We start from the raw sequence: 12,518 nt of genomic DNA, 5'->3' as shown, positions 1-12,518 counted from the left end.
AACTTGACTAAGATAAGTGTTCTTTTTGTTTTTTTTTTAATAAACTATGTTTTCCCTTATGATGGGAAGTTTCTGCTAAACCAGGAAATGTATCTCCCTGCTTTGCTGCATGTAGGTGTGGCCATGTAACAGTGGCATGTGATAGCAGCTACATGTGTCACGGAATTTAATGACTGTGTGCCTGTCCTTGATGTCTTCCCACTTTGCAACATAATGGGAGATGTACATTGAAGGTGGCAGTGCTACAGGACAAAAGGAGCTTGGGTCCCTCTGTAAGTGCTTGCGTTTGATCAGAAATACACATATTAGACTTTAGAACATTGGAGTAAGAAATAGCATTTGTTTTGATTAGTAAGAGTTGAGGTTTGTGACAACAACTACCATTAATTGCCTAATATGCTGGGACACTTATGAATTCATCCAAATGTCATAAATATCATACAGAAAGGGATTCAGTATGGCCTGGAGCAAATATTGGATTTGCTATGTTGCAAAGTTTGGTTTGAAATTCTGCTTTAAGACACACCTAACCTTAGCAAAATTACTTAACCTCTCTTACTCCACTTCTCTAAGGAAGATACAGCAAAAAATAAAAAATAAATAAATAAATTGAGATTTCATATACATAGGAAATACAGGTAACCCCCGTATAACATGGCACTTCTAGAACACGGTTTTGTTCTAACATGGTTCGAGAATTGGGGACAACCCTCATACAACATGGCATCCTAGAACATGGTTTCACTCTAACACAATTTGAAAATTAGAGAAATCCCCGAACAACATGGAGCGTAATAAGAGATTTTAAGAGCAAAAAATATCTCATTCGAAATTAGGAAAATCCCTGAACAACACAGAATGTGATAAAAGCTTAGTAGTGATTACAAAGAAAACATTATTTACCGTGTTTCCCTGAAAAATAAGACCGGGTCTTATATTAATTTTTGCTCCAAAAAAACGCATTTAGAGCTTATGTTCAGGGGATATCATCCTGAAAAAATCATGCTAGGGCTTATTTTCCTGTTAGGTTTTATTTTCAGGGAAACACGGTAATACATATTACTATGTTATATTTTTGGTGGAAATTGCTTTAATAAAGATATTTCTCTTAGTTATAAAAGTATAACAGTATGTGTTTTTTTTTAATTTTTGGAACCTAACCCCTTTTTTTGTACTACCCTGTTTTCCTGAAAATAAGACCTAGCTGGACAATCTCCTAATGCGTCTTTTGGAGCAAAAATTAATATAAGACCTGGTATTACATTACATTACATTACATTACATTACATTACATTACATTATATTATGTTATGTTATAAAGACCCGGTCTTATAGTAAAATAAGACTGAGTATTGCATTAATTTTTGCTCCAAAAGACATATTAGAGCTAGTTGTATGACTCGGTCTTATTTTCAGGGAAACACAGTAGTTCTTTATTTTGTATAACACGGATTCGCATAACATGCCCACACCATTTTTTAGGAACCTAACAACCGTGTTATGCGAGGGTTACCTGTATGTAAATAAGTTCCTCAGAAAGCACTTGTATGGCTTTGTCTTATAATTATTATAAAATGAATAATCAATAAACAAGAACATTTGAACTTACAGAGTAGAAGAGAGTAGTTAATAGTTTCAATCAACTGTAACATAGAATTATGGACACTCTTGGCCAAACAGCGTGAACAAATATTTTGTTGTTAAAGCATTAAGGGTTTTTTGGATGCTATTCCTTTGGACCTACTTTATTCATTCACCTATCTGTGAGTGATTGACTTTTAGAACTAGATTTACCGTGAACCTAATAAAGCTGAAGTATGAGGTCAATCTATTGCACAGTATACTTCCAAAGGCCAATTACATTTATAAACACATCACGTTTTTTGTTGGATGGGAATCATGTAAAAACAATTTATCTGAAGTCTTAACTATTATAAAGCAAAAGTCTGTAATAGTTCTGCAAACAGCAAGTATAGCTGTGGGACTATATAAACAGTCACATGTTTTTCAGTTCCCAACATTCATATCACAAATTAACCTAGCTGATAACTGAGAAATGCAAAATTGTTATCGACACAGAAAAATGATTCTGAATCTTATAGTTCTTGTAGGAAAGCAACTTCATAGAAGTTTTCCAAAATTTGACAATCCTAAAAGTTTCACATGGTATTACCTATAACAAATTATAAAGCTGAAAGAAATCTTTCTAAGACTCAAATTTTGGTTAACCATACAAGAAGCAAGACTTTTTTTTTCTATTTTCCCTATAGAAAATATTTTTAAATTTTCATTTGAAAATATAGATAGCATGTATACAGCCAAATACAGAAGAAAATGGGAGTCTACAGATGTGTCAGTAACTACATGTTAATTTTCTATATGACATGATACTTGTGATGTTTGTCAACTTTGAAAAAATGTGTATAGTGATTCCTTTTCTTATTCATACTAAATATTCGGTTTCATGTATAATTTGCAGTTAATTGTTCCTTAATTAAAATTCACTGGGGTGACGTTAGTAAAGTTACATAGGTTTCACGTATACAATTCTGTAATATATCACATTGTGTGCTCACCACCCAGAGTCAGTTCTCCTTCCATCACCATATATTTGATTCCCTTTTCCCTCCTCTACTACCAGACTCCCCCCTTACCCTCTGGCAACCACTAAACTGTTGTCTGTGTTTATGATTTTTGTCTCTTTACTTGTTTATCATGTTCCTTTGTTGTTTTCAGTTTTATAGCCCACATTTGAGTGAAGTCATATGGTTCTTGACTTTTTCTCTCTGACTTTGCTTAGCATAATAATCTCAAGGCCCATCCATGTTGTCACAAATGGCAGTATTTCATCTTTTCTTATAGCCAAATAGTATTTCATTGTGTATATGAGTACTCAAAAATTGTGTAAATGAGTACTCAATGTGTACTCAATGAGTACACATTGGAGAAATTATTCAAGATATGTTATAAGATACATGCAAAATCAAGGTTATAAGATATAAGACATATAAGATTCTACATACCCCTCTCATGATGTATGTTCAATGAAATATCAAGCAGACAAAAAATAAACAAAGGTATTGAAACCTATCTATATAATTTGGGACACGGGCTACTTAATATACTATTAAAGAACATAGAAAACTTGAAGCTTCCATAAATACCAAAAAAGCTATATAACATTTCATTATACATCCAGTAACCATAAATAGAATAATTTTATTTTTCTAATCAGTATTTTGAGCCCTTATTTTTTATAGTACCCGATTTTTACGAAATTACCTGGCAAGAAAGATTGAATGACTTAAAAAATAGCTGTAATGTATAAAATCTTGAGAAAGATAATTACTGTTATCTCCAAGTGATTATTAATAAGAGGATACAAAATTTTGAAGTAGGGGAAATTCAATGTCCCCATCAGCATCTGTCTTTTTATGCATACCTAAGTTATATTTGTCATAGAGAAGAATTTAAACGTTAAAGGAAAGGTTAGCACCACAATTTCTTTTTCTGAGAGCTGAAATAATTGTGGAAGCATAACTACTGAGAAAAATATTGAGATCTAACAATGAATTCATATTTTATCCTATCCTTTTCTAAAATATAATGGAAAAATCTATTAATTTTATTTCATCGTGCAGTTATAAAGGCTATAGCAACCTAATAGAATTAATACACAGGGATCTTCTAGTGTCAGTGGCAATCATATACCTCCCTATGGGTTTTATCAGGTCTTCCATTTCTAACCAAAAAACAAAAACAAAAGCAGAGTTCCACTGTAGCCTGCATTTCATATGTAATATTATCAGAGCAAATGTCATCCCTGATATGTGATTTTTAAGTTCATTATTTTGAGTGGCACCTTGACATTCACAGCCATTGAATACCAACTGAGTAAGGTTATAAGTTCTAGCAAACAGTTTATATCAACCTTATTTGCTGCTTCCTAAAAAGCAGGTCCCAAGTGGACAGACATCATTAGATACACTTTCTTCTTCTATAGCAAATAGTTTAAATATATATATATATATATATATATCTGTTTTGTTCTCTACTGTTCCTTCTCTGTCTCAACACCTGGAACAATATGTAGATCATAGTAGATACTCATTAAATATTTGTTCAAAAATATTGTTGATTAAGTCAATAGTATAGCTATTCTATGGGATGTCAGGAACCAAAGTACTTACTATATGCCTCAACATATGGGAAAAGCCTAGTTGATATTCAAGAAATGTACGAGAAAAACAAAATGGATGTTAAAGGAACAAACTGAAATGCTATAAAACTGTATAGCTTTAAAATTATTGTTGTACATGTCTATAAGTATATATATTTATATATATTTATATATATAAATTATATATATTATATATATAATATATATATTATTATATATTATTATATATTATAAAATAATATAAAATAATATATATATATTATATATATTATATATTATTATATATTATATATATAAATTATATATATTTAATATATATATATAAATATATAATATATAATTTTGTATGTTGTATATAATGAAGTAGTAAAATCAATGGAATTATTGGAAGGCGAATACATCAGACATCACCCATCAATTCCAACAGAAAGACAAGAGCAAAAGCACTCAATTTTTAAAATAGTTCATGTGTTAATTAAAGTCATATGCGAACACTCTGACAATAGTAATATGCTCAATGCAATAAGAGTGCTTCAAATGTTACAAAAGAACTGTCATAACCTATCAAATTATTCATAAGTACTTATAGGTCAGCTTTAATTTGACATTAATATTTCATATTTGCCTAAGTAATTCTAACTAGTGAAGGCAAAACCATTCCAAAGTTTATTTATTAATTAAGCAATTGATTAATGATTATAAACTGGGAAATTGTGACTTAATGTTTCAAAATTCATGTGTCTCATTGTGAAAATGACAATTTCTCATGATGGACCTTAGACTTTCCTACAGTGATGATTATAAAACTTCTTAAGTAGTCTGATAATTACTGGGCTTCTGTTATAAAGCATTCCGTCAAATTTCATTTACTTAAAATAAACATAACTAATGGAAGAATTTTTTTAATTTCAAATATTCCCCAAAAATGGTGTTTTTCTATAATGATTTAAACCAAGAAAATGTAGACCTGTGTGTCATAAGACAATTCCATCCTGAGAATTTGCTTGTGCCCTTCATAGTCATTAATTCTGTCATTATGATAGTTACTTAGGACTCTGCTCTGCCCCACGCATCACAGACTGTAAATTTCCTGAATAGTGAGACAAACCTCCTTAAACATGCAAACTGCTGAAGCATATAGTTAGTTTTAGGCCCTTACAACTTCATGCCCATCCTTCAGGTTCCTCGTATTGGCACTCTTACCTCTGACAGCCAGAGATGCTCTCTTGGCTGCACCTGTTCTGGCTTCCTGCTTTCCTGACCTAAAGGATCTCTACATTCCTTGCATCTCCATAAAAACACATCCATTCAGTGTCATTCCCTCCAATCTTGGCTTTGAACATACTAATGCTAATATACTATGTACATTTCTACAGCTTCCACACCTGTGACTTATAGACATGTACAACAATAATTTTAAAGCTATACAGTTTTATAGCATTTCAGTTTGTTCCTTTAACATCCATTTTGTTTTTCTCGTACATTTCTTGAATATCAACCAGGCTTTTCCCATATGTTGAGGCATATAGTAAGTACTTTGGTTCCTGACATCCCATAGAATAGCTATACTATTGACTTAATCAACAATATTTTTGAACAAATATTTAATGAGTATCTACTATGATCTACATATTGTTCCAGGTGTTGAGACAGAGAAGGAACAGTAGAGAACAAAACAGATATGGTTCCCTCACACATAGAGTGAATAATCTAGGGGAGAATGTAGTTATTAAAAAATTATGCAAATGGTGTAAAGGACATCTCTACATTTAGAAAGTTATTTTCTAATAAAATTATTTTTTTTCTGAGAATATGGAAAATAAATGCAAATTTAAAGAAAGAAATTAGCATTGCCCAAAGTTCTAAAGCACACTCATATAAACTATTTTTAACATTTCTTCTAATGTATGTGTGTACATATATATATATATATATATATATATATATATATATATATATATATACATTTTGTATACACAACATATATACGTGTAAGATGTATACATATATACACGTAAGATGTTTGGTATATATTATATATATACAAAAGAATGTCAATGTGTATATTATAAAATTGGGATCATAGTGATTAGACTATTTTCTATTTTAGAGTTAATATTAGATATACTTTTTCTAATTTAATTAAAATCAATATAAAACATTTTAATGATGACACAATGGTCTATTATTTGGATTAATCTTTTTTTAACTGATACTTCTTTATTGGGTGGTTCATTTTTTGGCATTACAATTTTTACTGTTGTAGTCTTTTTAAAAATCACTGTGTCTCTGTCACATTCTGAAAAAAATTATGCATGGCTTTGATAGGTTAAAAGATATAAAAGAGAATTAAAATATATAGTAATATATGTATATTATACATAGTGTATATAATATGTATAGCTATATTTCTTAACTTATATTTTATATTATATAATATGTATGTAACATATTATGTATAATATATATAGTTAAGAACATCTGGGATAACAAAGTTAGAAGGCACACACTGACCAGAACCTTAAAGTCTTTAAGTCAGTGGTTTATTGATGAAAGGATAACAAATAGACTTATGGGGACAGAATAGAGAGCCCCCAAACAAACATAGATATGGGTACTTGATTTATGACGATGATGGTATTGAAGACTAGTGTGGAAATGACTGTTTTAATAAATATACATAAATTGGAAGTCCACGTGGAAAAAAATTTAACCTTGACTTCCTCCTCATCCATAAACGAGGAATACAGGACCTTAATATTAAAGGAGAAGAAAACAGGAGAATATTTTTGTGTCTATGGAGTAGGCAAAAACAGGACATAAAATATCACTATTTGTAAGAATTAGAACTGCATTAGAATTAAGAGCTTCTGTTTGTCAAAGCATACCACTGAGTGAAAGAGCAAGCCACTAAGTAGAGAAAACATATATGCAATCAATATAAGCAATGAAGGATTTATTTCCAGAATACATAATTCCCAAAAATGATCAGAAAAATATAGACAACTTCATATATAATTAAGCAAAAAACATTAACTGATTAGTCACAAAAAGGGATATCCAAATTATAAGTAAGGAACACTTTCTTGGAAGTAAAGAGGGAATGGTTGATTATTTTACCAGGACAACTAATATAAGCAGGGACTGCTTTGGGCAAACTGCCAACAAATATGTGGAAAGACTCTCAACTTAATTTGGAATCAGTATGATGGTTAATTTTATGTGTCAGTTTGACTAGGCTAAGGGATGCCCAGATAGCTGGTAAAACATTATTTTGGGGCGGGCGGGTCTGTGTGAGTGTTTCTGGAAGAGATTAGTATTTGAATCAATAGAGTCAATAGAGAAGATCAGCCCTCACCAATGTAGGCAAGTATCATTCAATCCATTGGGAGGAACTCTCTCATCTTGAGGTGGGACATCTATCTCCTCCTGCCATTGGACATCAGAGCTCCTGGTTCTCAGGCCTTCAGACTCAGACTGAATTATACCACCGGCTTTCCTCAGTCTCTAGCTTGCAGACAGCAGATTGTGGAACTTCTCAGTCTCCATTATCACATAAACCAATTTCCATAATAAATCTCCTCTTAATCTGTATAACCTATTGGTTCTGTCTCTCTGGAGAACCCTGATTAATACAATCAGTAAAATATCAACCAAGGCCGCAATGAAATACCACTATCATAACAGCTAATTAAAACCAAAAAAAAAAAAAAAAATCATACCAAGGATTTTCCAGGATGTAGTCGACACAGCTGTCATGTGCTCCTGGAGGAGAGCTAGTTGTTTATAAGTTGTTTATAATACTTTGAAAAACTGTTTGACACTATTTACCAAGGTAAAACATTCATTTTCCTATGATTCACTGGTTTCATTCCTAGGGATACGTCTAATTGAGCTATATACTAATGTGAACCAAAGACATGCAGAAAACTTTTCTTTTTATTTTTTATTTTTTTTTAATTAAAGTTTATTGGGATGACAATTGTTAGTAAAGCTACATAGATTTCTGATGTACAATTGTATCATACATTATCTATATCTCACATTGTGTGGTCACCACCCAGAGTCAGTTCTCTTTCCATCACCGTATATTAAACACCGTTTACCCTCTTCTAGAGCCCCCCTCCCGCCTTATCCTAACTATTGTCTATGTCTATGAGTTCAAAAAACTTTTCTAACAACATTATTCATACAAATCAAAAATGAGGAGAAAAACTGTCTATCAACAGTAGTATCAATAAGTAAATTTTTGTATACTCATACAATAGAATATTATTCAATAATGAAAATGGACAACTGCCAACAATAAACCTCAAAAACATGATATTAAGCAAAAGCAGCCAGACTGAAAAGAAAGCATGATGTTATATTCCTTCGACATAAAATTCTGAAACAGCCAAAACTAATGTATGGTGTTAGTCATCAGGATGGTGGTTGCCAGCAGAGAGGAGTGGGGTGTAAGGATGCCAAAAGGCTCTGAGGGGCCTTGAGGCTGTCATTGCTCTGTTTCTTCTTCTGGTTGTTGGTTGTCTGTGTGATCATTTGCAATCATTCAGCACACTGAAAATCTTAAGATGTGTCCCTTTTGTTACGTATTTTGTACTTCAATAAACGACTCATTAAAAATGTTTACTAATTGCATTAAATTCCTCTCAGGACAAAATGAAAGAAAATAATGGATAGTATATACACAAACCACAGAAAAATTGATTAAATGTTCAAGAAAATCTCTCAGTGTAAACAATAATTCAAGTAGAAAAATTCCTCAGGGGCTTGGGTTCAGTTTAAATTATCTAGAAACTTGCTAAAAGTTTTCGTATATAGGCAGAGTCTTGGTTTTATGGGGAAAATAATCCATAAATGTAGATATAAAATAATTCCTAAAGATATTAAATGCACAATTTAGTATGAGAATGCTAGTGTTCTAATTGACTAAGCATATGGATTGATACAATAAAAAAAAAACAAATGTTTGGCAGGAATATGTTTATTAAAAAATATAAATCTCAATTATCCCCAAATTTTCTGTGTCTTTATTTGTATGAGAAATGGGAAAGGATCAGAAACAAAACTTGACCTTGTCATTGTAAATACCAGAGCTCTCTCACTTGTCAGTTCAGTTTTATTTATAACTGTCAACACTGCACAGCCAGTCAATCCACATTCTTAGTCTGCTACAAGCACCATCAAAAAAAAACCCAAAAAACCAAAAACTGAAAAAAAAAAAAAACTGAACAAATGAAAATATCACAATGTAAAAACATAGTGCTTGATTATAAATACCATGTAATAATGGTATGTTGATAACTTTCTGAGCTGGTTGTTATGACGACAGTGAACTATTGAGAAATTTTTAGGTAGGTATATTAGCAGGAAAGTGAAAAGTATTAACTGTTGAATGTCGTATTCCATAGTCAGATACTTTGTTGATCATAGTCAGATACCATGTTTGTTGAACGAATGCTGAATTCCAGTCCCATAGTTTTAGGTGGGAAGTCACTAATCTATTACTTTGGTTGAATTGACTTGTGAAATACCCAACTATGCATTTTTAACATCAGATGATATCTTAGAGCTCTTCTAACCCAATCCCCAATACAAGACAGAATAGAAACAGGAATCTTCAATAGAGGCTGAATCCTCAATGCCCATTCAGCCTTCATAATGCAGTCATAATTGGGTTCAGGGAATTCTTACTGGAGGTTCTGGTGTGTTGGCTGTTATCCCATAGAGTAGTTGTGACAACAGTAATCTAGAAAATTAAGAAAATATTCTGATACTTCAAATCAAAAGTTATTTTTTCTTAATTGGCTATGTTTCATTTAATGAAGCTTTTTCTGATGCCTATCATTGCCTTCATTTTTCTTTGGAGTTGGTTTTGGCAGGAAGTTTTCTCTTTTATAGCTTTAAACCCAAGAGTCATACACATGTACTTAATGATATAGCTGTGTTCATTTCTTTAAAAAAAAAAAAAACAAAACAAAAAAGAACACAAAAAAAAAGAATATATTTTTTTCTCTGACCACATGCATTATGTAAATAAAATCTTGCTCTTGCTTCAAGGAATCTGAGAAAGGTATCCTGGGTATGATTAGATTGTAACATTTTTTAAATTATTAATATAAAGAGTATAAAACCAAATTCTATTAAGCTTGGTATTAGCCTATGCAGTTCAGGCATTTAATGTTCCCCAGATAGTAATAAGCTTTTGTCAGCCAGACTCGGGACATATACCAATGAAGACTATTGTGCAATGGTCATGTTGCCATTAAGAAAGACATCATCCTGTGCCTGAGGACAGAACTCATACTCAGAACTGCAAGTGTCAACACTGAGGCAAGAGATGAAAATTTGGGAAGCAGTCCTTAGACTGAGATGAAAAAAGCTTCCTTCTTTATTACAGCCTATTCATCTCTTTTGACCTGAGTTCTAGAATCCAAGGTGAAGCAATTCCTGTAACATTTCCAGTGGTGAACAGGAGCTGCTCTGACCAATGGAAATGAAGCAGAACAGGATTAAGGCTGAGAGATGGCCTACATGGGCCTTCTGTGACTGTTCTGAGTCTTTTTGGTAGTTATAGATTATTCTCTGCGTGTAATTACTTTTTGTTACACCAAATCTTGAGAAATTTTTATTTAACTATTTAATCTAGTCTCTATCATGCTGTGGGCAATTAGGGTAAAACACATCCCATTCTCCAGGTGGAATAGCAGAGAGCCCACAGTCCCTGTGGCAGAGAGGAAGGTCACAACACCCCCCGAAGCCGCCACATTGCCAGTGTCACAGGCCGCTAAGTCAGCAGTCTGGGGGTCCGGTAAGAAGCATGGAACACTTGAGGAAATTGTTCCCAGGCAACACAAAGCAAACTCTGGAGACTTCTTGGAAATAGCTGAGGATCACTCTGAGAAGATGTAATTTCTAAAAATTAGGCTAGTGGGGTTTCATACTATCATTAAGTTGAATATTAAAAGTAAATGTGGCTTTATTTATTTTTTTTTTTTCAGTCACAAGCTGGTGAGGTCTGAGACTTTAAGATTACAGTATATTGAAACATTAGATTACAGTAGTTTAGAAACATCAAGGTAGCTGATTTACAAGCTTCTGTAAACTGCATTTTGTTGTGAGTGTTTTGGGTTGTTTTTTTTGGTATTTTGACTTTCTATTATTATTAAATTTATTTTTTTCTACTTTTCATGATTTAAGATTTTGTTGTATGTGTTCTTGTTACAAAATGCTTGTGTAGACAAAGGCAAAAATGAGGCAGGAAATTGTTAAAAATAACAATAAAAAATAAGCCCCCCAAAAAGTACCATTCTAGATTTTTATTTTAAATGCATTCATTAGCTTTTTAGATGGCAATGTGACCTAAGGAAATACACTATATATCACTGTGGTTTAGTTTCTTTCTCCAAAAGATGAGGGAGTTGAGTTGGGAACTGTCTGAGGTCCCTTCCACCACTAGGATTCAACCATAAAATTTATGCTCATGTACCTTCGTATAATATCCTGAAAACATTTTCTATTAAGTGAAGGATTTCATTCTTAGACAATTTATAACTAAAAAATATTGATTGAAAATCTCAAGGGACTCTGCTATTGTTTTAAAATAACGAAATATGAATACTATAAATATTTTTTGAGAGACATGTGAAAAGTTAGAAGTTTATAGTCATATGGATGAAAAAGATAAAATAGGTTTCATGGTATATTTCACTTAGTTTAGTTTAGGAATCACACAACAGTTCACAAGAGTTTAATATATAGGCCTTATGGATAAATAGCATGTAGCTGTGAGACAATGTACATGTAGACAGAAGAATTATACCTTGAGGTTGAACTTGATAAAAATAATTTTCTATGTCTTCACACATAAAAAAAGTCAAATGAAGAAGTAATGTAGCAAATTTAATCCAAAACTGAATAACGTTTGCCTTATACTTTAGACATACATGGAGGTTTTATTGAGATATCAATGCCATTATTTCTATTCACCTCTTCACTTTGATTTATGCATTATTTTGTTACTCATTTAATCAATAAACATGTATTGACCACTAATGTGTGCCTAGAAATCAATGTAAGGAAACAAGTGTAGACGAACTTCTCTTCAATCTAAATATTGCAGGATTCTTCAGTGATTGAGTGCAAAATGACACTTATATATGGGATTAATAAGGAAGTAACAAACAATTGGATTAGATTTCCCAATTAAACAGGGGGATTTGGAGCTATAGCTTATGAGGCTAATATTGATAATAACCATTACTCTACTAGACACGGCAATATTCCAGCCTGGTTGTAGCCTGCCTTTCTTATCTATCATGCAGAGCCTCCTGAT

Source organism: Rhinolophus hipposideros (assembly GCF_964194185.1).
Source record: "Rhinolophus hipposideros genome assembly, chromosome: 4".
NCBI classification, from domain to species: Eukaryota; Metazoa; Chordata; class Mammalia; order Chiroptera; family Rhinolophidae; genus Rhinolophus; species Rhinolophus hipposideros.
This window is presented reverse-complemented; position numbering follows the sequence as displayed.